The 8,149-nt window shown below is 37.0% G+C and overlaps 1 protein-coding gene across 3 annotated transcripts in view; it reads right to left on the bottom strand.

Moving 5' to 3' along the window:
- Positions 1–5,323, bottom strand: part of Ccnb3 (cyclin B3) — a 96,774-nt gene extending 91,451 nt beyond the window's left edge. For 2 of the 3 annotated variants that reach the window (XM_010606297.2, XM_010606300.2), the window contains exon 1: positions 1,411–1,451. The gene's annotated coding sequence lies outside the window, so the exon portion shown is untranslated. Of the gene's footprint in view, positions 1–1,410; positions 1,452–5,244 lie in introns of those variants that run through there. The other variant, XM_010606298.1, reaches the window with a different exon arrangement.
- Positions 5,324–8,149: the final 2,826 nt, after the last annotated feature.

The following is an 8,149-nucleotide window of genomic DNA, read 5'->3' as shown; positions in this document are numbered from 1 at the left end:
AGGGCTCAAATGCAATCTTCCTGTGTCAGCCTCCGAGCTACTGGGATTATAGGCATGTACCACTGTACTTAGTTCTCTCCATTTTTTAAACTGCCGGATTTTTCTTAAAGTTTAAATTTTACCTTAAGAGACATTTTTAATCATGTTATCTAAATGAAAATTATCCTCCCACTCCATTGTGAAACTCTATCTCAAACCTTTATTCTTTTTTTAGAGTAATTATCACTATTGTAACTTTGTAAACTTATCTCTTCACTCAAGAATTTGAGGTTCATAATGAGCCAGGACCATATACTGTGCTCTATGTCCAAGGATTTAGCACTAATAGTAGCTCACATTTATCAGTTGCTTCCTATATGTTAAACACAGAAGCACTTGCAAAATCCTGTGAGGTGTTAATATCCTCATAGATAAAGAATGCAAAGTACAGAAGCGTTTAGTAACTTATCCAAATCACACAGCCAGTAAGTGATCAGTTTGGGATTTAAACACAAGCAGAGTGATTCCAGAGACCAAAGACATAAGCATAACCCCCTATACTGCCTCTTTGATATGTAATTAGAAAACATTTTTTAACTAAATAAATGTTTATCGTCCTGTAAATCATCAGTGTAGACAAGTGTCCCACCAGGACCCACTATAAAGGCAATGCTATGTCAGTATGAGTCACCACACGTCTTTTTTAGTCCAGAGGAAAAGCCCATCCACCAATCAACAGCAACACACAAATCATAAAAGTATTAATTTTTTTTCCTATTTCTTCTTAGCCTCTAATAAAAACAAAAATGATATTGAGTAGGGGCCAGGGATTTAGCTCAGTAGTGCTACCGCCTTGCCTCAAAAGCAGAAGGTCCTGAGTTTGATCCTCGGTACCCCCCCAAAAAATGATATCGAGTAAAACTTCTGACTTTTCTAAGTCTTTAAACTTATTTTCTGTCAGCCTTCACATTTCCAACTGATTCAAACTTTCCTTTGCATAGCATCCCAAAAGAATACTGAGAAAAGAGATAGTCCCTCAACTCCACAGTTTTCTAATGTTTCCTTCCTCCTAGATATACAACACTCGAATAAATGGTACTTTCCCTTCCAAAACCTAATAGAAAATAACTACTGCTATCTCACTTTTACATGAAAATATATTCTAGATGAATCCAAGATTTAATTGTGAAAATGAAAGCATGGAGATGCTAGACAAAGTATGAAAGAATATTTTTCTAATCTTAGGGAAGTAAACCTTAAACGGGACAAAAACTTAATAGCTAAAACTTTTAAATTTTTTATTTGGCTAAACAAAAAACAAAACAAGGTTTATAAAATCTAACACCAAACTGGCAAAAACTACAAAAGAATAATTTCCAAAATGTACAGTGAGAGCTTAATGATCAATAAGAAAAATATGGTACCACATACCTGTAACCCTACCACTCTGGGAATCTGAGGCAGGAGGATTCCAAATTCAAGCCCAGCCTGGGTTCAATCTGCAGGACAGGAGAGGGAGAAAGAGAAGAAAAAGGGAAAGGAGGAAGAGAAAGAAGGGAAGAAAGCAGGGAGAAAAGGAAGGAAACTGCACATCAAAAAAGTTATCATGAAAATAGCCAACTAGAAAAGAAATACAGTCAACAAATATGCTATACAAATAGCACATGAAAATATGCTCAGTTTCACTAAAAATACGTAAATATTAAAACACCGATATTTTTGTTTCAAACATTGACAAAAGCTTAATAGGTTAATAACTTCTGTTGATGAGGGAATAAACAGATACCTGAATTCCCTATTGACGGTAATAAAATCTGTAATAAACTTTGGAAAGGTTATCTGAAAACAATAATTTTAAATGCTTGAGTCATTTTAACTAGAGATTCAGATTCTAGTACTTTTTCCTAAAAAATACTCCAAAAAGTAAGGTTTAAAAGTTCCCAAATTTGGAAGGGATAAACCTACAAATTCAAGAAGTTAAGTGAACACTAAACAGAATAAACATAAAGAAATTCACATAAAAACACCTTAAAATAAAACATCTGAAAATTAATAACAAAGGGAAAAAACTTGAAGGTAGCAAGAAAAGAATGACACCTTCCTAGAAGAGCAAAAATTTCTGAATGACAATGATTTCTCATGAGAAACTTTACAGCCAGAGGACATTATCTTTTAAGAACTGAAAGAAAAGAGCTGTCAACTCTATGGGAAAGTGTCCTTCAAGAGTGAAGGGGAAATCAAGTCATTTTCAGATAAAGGAAACTAAGAGAATTTCTCACCAGCAAACCTACCCTAAGAGAAAAAAAATTTACAAACTAGAAAAATAAACTAGTAATAGGAAAAATATTGGAACATCAGGAAGAGCGATGAAAAGATCTAAGTACAGATAAACATGAGACTTTATTTCTGATCTTAAGTATTCTAGATTATGTTCATAAATTACAGAAAAAATTAGATTATTGTCTTATGTGGTTCACAGTGTATGGACAGAGGATTTTAAAACAATTATATTATAGCCAACCATGATGGTACATGCTTTTAATCCCAGCATCTTGGGAGGTTGAAGAAGCAGACTTGAAAATTTAAGTCCAGCCTGAACAAATTATTGACTTAGAGTCCATGTCTCATAAATAATGAATGAATGAATGAATGAATGAATGAATGAATAGGGCTGGTGTTTTAGCTACTTTTTTATTGCTGACACAAAATACCTGACACCTATAGTTAAAAGAGGAAGGGTTTATTGTAGCTCACAGTTTGTAGAGGTTTCAGTTCACAGTTGGCTGGCTCCAAAGCAGGGTGTTATGGCAGAGGGGCATCTCAGAGGAGAAACAGTTCATGGCAGCCAGAAGACACCAAAAGCAAGCAATGAGAGACAAACTACAAGTAACTAGCAGCAAGTCTCTTACTGTCCCTTATATTATATCCAGGCTATCTGCCCTTAGGGCGGATAAAACTCACATTCTTAATCTTAGCATCCTTAAACCTAGCATTGCACCATGAATCAATCACATACTCTAGATCTAGCCACCTCTGAAAAGGCACCACCTATGACCATGTGAGGCTTTGGGGGAGCATCTACACACAAGTCATAGCAACTTGGGATGTAGCTTGGTGTGAATGATGAGTTCAATTCCCCAGTACCAAAGCAAAACAAAAAGGGGTGGAGATATAGCTTGGTGCAAAGACCATGGGTTCAATTCCCAGTACCACAAAAAATCCAGAGAATATCACAACAGGCCCTACTGAAATAAAAAAGCTAATGAGAGAACATTTATATATAGAAAAATTTGACAATTTTAATGAAAAACATCTATTTCTGGGAAAGCACAAAATACTATAACATACCCAATATGAAATAGATAATTCTAATAGCCTAGATGATTTCACTGGAGAAATAAACCAAACGGCTTGTGTGTGTGATACTCGGGATTGAATCCAGGGCCTTCACACTGAGCTATAACCCCAGCCCTTTTTTAGATTTTCTTATTCTATACTGCCCAGGAAGAACTTGAACTTGTGATCCTCCTGCCTCAGTCTCACAAACTTCTGGAATTACAGGCATAAGCCACCATGTCTGGCTTAAACCAAATGTTTAAAGAACAATGAACATCAATTCTACACTTATATCTTCCCCAAAAACAGAAGAGGCAGAAACATACCAACTCATATAAAAAATTCATTATATATAAGTGTGTGTTATACTGTGATACCAACATCATTTAAAGACAGTTTAAAAAAAGAAAATTACAGGTCAGTATCCCTTGTGATAGAAACAAAATCCTTAGCAAGATTTCTTTGTGTGTGTGTGTGTGTGTGTGTGTGCATGTGTGTGGTACCGGGGATCGAACTCAGGTCCTTGCGCTTGCAAGGCAGGCCACCGAACCACTGAGCTAAATGCCCGGCCCTTTAGCAAGATATTAACAGTTTTTAGCACTATATAAAAGTATTATATACTATGAGCACATGAGTTTTATTACAGGGATGCAAGGCTGGTTACAAAAACTCAACACGAGTTCACCATCTATGTAGGCTAAGAAATACATGCATACATGCATGTACACGCACACACACATGCACACATACAACTCCAAAATTATTATAGCTGGGCCAGGGATGTAGCTCAGTGGCACTGTGCCTGCCTGGTAAGCACAAGGTCCTGAGTTTGATCCCAGGTACAAAAAAAAAATTTTTTTCTTTTTTGGTGGTACTGAGGATTGAACCCATTACATTCAGGCTGAGCTATATCCCCACCCCTTCCCCTTTAAAAAAATATTTTTTGAGATAAGGTCTCGCTAAGTCACTAAATTGCCCTGGTTGGATTTATTTATTTATTTATTTATTTTGGTACCGGGATTAAACTCGGGTTCTTGCGCTTGCAAAGCATGCAGCGCAACCACTGAGCTAAATCCCCCGCCCTTGTGTGTGTGTGTGTGTGTGTGTGTGTGTGTGTGTGTGTGTGTGTGTTTTGGCCCTGGCTGGATTTAAACTTGAGGTCCTCCTGCCTCAGCCTGCCAGAGTGCTGGGATTACAGATTTATGCCTCCAACCTTGGCTATTTCCGGTGGGCTTTTATGGGGGGGGAGGGGTCAGGTGACAGAGGCCGTTATGTGTGGAGACACATATTCCAAAAACCTCAACGCCCTAGTGGCCACATAAACTCATTACTTCGATTCAACATCTTGACTTCTTCACAACGTGACTACCTAGCGAAGTAAAGAGTAAACTAATCACCACCTTATTTCAGTGCCTCTAAAATCATAAGAACCCTTAAGGACGTGCAGACGCGCGCATGAGGAAATGGGAAATATGTCACGCTTCCACATTTCCTTTACAGTTTTTGTAAAGCTTAACACACTCATTACAAAGATAATATATCTAAAGGGGAAGATGAAGACTTTTTCATCAATTAAGAGTATATTTAAGTACTTTTTTAAAGGTTTATTTTGTCAGATATTCCAGACTGGTTTGCTCGTTTGGCAGGAAAAATGTTCCGATTAATAGTCTAGTTCCCTCAGCCAATTTCCCTCCCATATCTCCAACCCCCAAAGATTTTTTATACATTTATAAATATGTAAGGTATAAAGTTCTTGTAATGGTTTTTAGAAACAAATTTGTACGTTTTCCGAGCCATAGTTGGATTCGAACAAAAGCTACACAGAGAAAAAAGTTCTCCACAAGTCGGAAATGGAAACAAACAACACAAACAAAACAAACAACAACAAAAACAGAACAAGAATGAGGGGCAAAGGGAGAGGGGACTAACCCACTAACCGCCTCAGCCATCTTATCGCCTCCTCGGAAAACCCTCTTAACGGTCGGAAGAGAAACCCCCGCCTCACACAACTGAGCCAACAGACTTCCGGGCTGAGCGTTCGATTACCACCAGTAGGGGGAGACAACAAATCAGTGCTTTGGTTCAATCGAAGTGGAAACCACCAGATGGGGTCAGAAGATCAGAGTAGGTACCCTTTATGTTTTTGTTTTCCTCGAGTTTATTTTCTGGCTCTTTAGACTCTGGAAAAGACATATACTAATTTTCTCACTCACATTTACACCCCCCTACCTCCGGGGCAATGGAAGTGGCCAGTGCCGCTGCTCTACCCAGACCGTCACCTACAGGGGTTTTCAAGTTTATGAAATCAGGATTTAAATAACTCTATTTCAAGAAAGTTACAATTGAAGAGGTAGGATAAATTCTGGTGCTCTATTGCACCATAGGGTAGCTATAGTTCGCAATAGCGTATTATATTCAAAAGAACTAGATTTGTTTTGAAAAGAGACGTGGGGTGGTGTCTTTGAGCTAGGGTCTCGCTGTGCAGTTCAGGTTATCTTTGAACTCACTAATCCATGCTAGCAGCAGTCGTCCATCTGCAGCCTCCCAATTGCTGGGGTGACAGGCGTGCACCACCACACCTGGCTTGAAGAAAGACTTTTTAATGTTCCGGCCACAAAGAAATGATATTTTGGAAATGGGTATGCTAAATACCTGTAGTGATGTTTTTTCACTACAGAATGAATACTTGTTCTGAAACATCACATTGTATTCCTTAAACGTGTTGCATGTCAATTAAAAATGGAAAAAAATATAAACCCCATTTCATAAGTCGGTATGGAAAATAAGAGAATGCTTGTAAAATACAGTACCAAGCAGATTCTCAGGCCCCACTCATACCCACAGGTAGAAAATCTGGGACTGTATTCTAATATCTTGTTTTAACAAGCCTTCCAGGTGATTCTGGTGCAGTGTAAAGTGTGACATTTAGTGTTCTGGGAAGAGGCCTATCCACTCAGATAGATGGCCAAATTGTCTGTTGTCATTAATATAGATCCCATGACTCCATGGCTTCTGAATTATGTTTCCTACTTGAAATTTCAAAACTGTAATTTTCTTCTTGAGCCCAGCTGTGTGCCTAGTATTATGATGGATACCAATGAAAAAGATACCAAGAACTTACCCTACAGGCTTATAGTGTAGGTGATCTAGGAATAAGAAAAGTTAATTAACTCTACAAGCCTAGTGCTAGTAAATGTCAGATAAATTATCCTGACAGTAACCAAATGGTCAAGAAAATCAGAGGAGGAAAATATCACAATTATAATGGGGGAGGAGTTTGACCAGAAATGGCTATGATCAAGCCAAGCCTGACTCTCCAAAATAGCTTTAAGTCATTTTGTACAAGGCAATAGAACAGACCTTAGTGGTCTAATTAAGCCCCTGCCTATAAAGGATCTCCCAACATATTTGAGTCTGTGTACCTTTAATATCTACCTCCTGAAATTTTTAAAAATGAGAATTTTTATAGTTTGTAACTCCTTTATTTTCTCTCCTCATTCTTTCAGTCATTCATATGAAAAGACAGATATGCAAAAAACTGACATAACATAAATACTGGACAGAAGTAATTTTGCAGCACTGTTGCTGAGATATTCAGAATAGCTGTCCAATTTTTCACTTTAATATGGTTACAGGAAGCTATTCTAAATGGCATTGTGCATTCTCATGGCTGAAAATTCAGGAGAAAAAGATGAAGGATTCCCAATTGTACTGGTCCACAATGAAGGATGTCTGATAATCATTGGCATCGCTGCTCATTTCCAAATAGTCACAGTATCATAACAGAAACTGAATGTGTAAGCTATATCTGAAGCTGCAAGACACTCAGCAGGACTAACAGGCAAACAGTGACTTCATGCAGGCTGATGGTTTGTTTCATTTCATTTCCTTTGGCCATTATTCTGAATAATTATATATAGACACAAATTGCATTTTTATTATCTTAATAGCTTTTTCAAATAAAATTTAAACTGAACACATATTTAAATGTTTTATTTTTACTATTGTGCACAAGTTTGTGTGGAAGAAAACACGACTGGTAAAATAAACAGAAAATAGTTGACAATGGTTAGGAAAAATGATGATAAATGCTTTTATGTTTAATGTCTATGTATTTGACTATTAAAGGTTAACCTAAGAGCAAACTACTCTCACATATTCATTCTCTCATATAGCATATCCCTTATTTTTGACTCTTTGAATATCACTTTTACCCCCTTTACTCGGTACAGGTCAATTTGAGACCCTCAGTAGCTCACAACAAAGATAGAGTGGATATATTGTGACCTATGACTGAGCCACATCTGCCTTGATTCTTTCCATACACTTTAATTATTGGTCTCACATACAAATGTTGCTCTTGTCTGCTCTTGTCTGGTTAGCCTCCAGAAAGACAAGATTAGGGTGCCATGGGACAGCACTCTAATCATCCATAGTTCTCTCTTTGTCATTTAGGGATTTGGTAAGATATTTTCCAGACATAGGTTATGGTTGTTCCCTCTGTGCTGGGAAACATAGAGTTATCTTTCTAAAAATTTCTTAGAGATATATGTTCTGTTTATGTAAAACATGTAAACATTTCTTTCTTTGCTTTTTATTCCACAGAGAAGAGCCAGACATAAGAGTTACAATTTTGTCTTTAGTCCTCAAAAGTTACCCCTTTAGAGCCCCTTACATTTGGATGTTAACTCTTTGTCAGATGTATAATTTGAAAATGTTATTTGGCATTCTCTATGTTGTCTCTTCACTTTTTTGATTGTTTCCTTTGCTATGAAGAAGTTTTTAATTTTATCAGTCCCATTTGTCCTTTTTTTTTTTTTTTTTTTTTTTTTTT

The sequence above is a fragment of the Fukomys damarensis genome, unplaced genomic scaffold (genome assembly GCF_012274545.1).
Source record: "Fukomys damarensis isolate Sample0158 unplaced genomic scaffold, DMR_v1.0_HiC HiC_scaffold_39, whole genome shotgun sequence".
In the NCBI taxonomy this organism is placed as follows: Eukaryota; Metazoa; Chordata; class Mammalia; order Rodentia; family Bathyergidae; genus Fukomys; species Fukomys damarensis.
The sequence above is the reverse complement of the archived record's forward strand: the minus strand, read 5'-3'. Positions and strand labels throughout refer to the sequence as shown.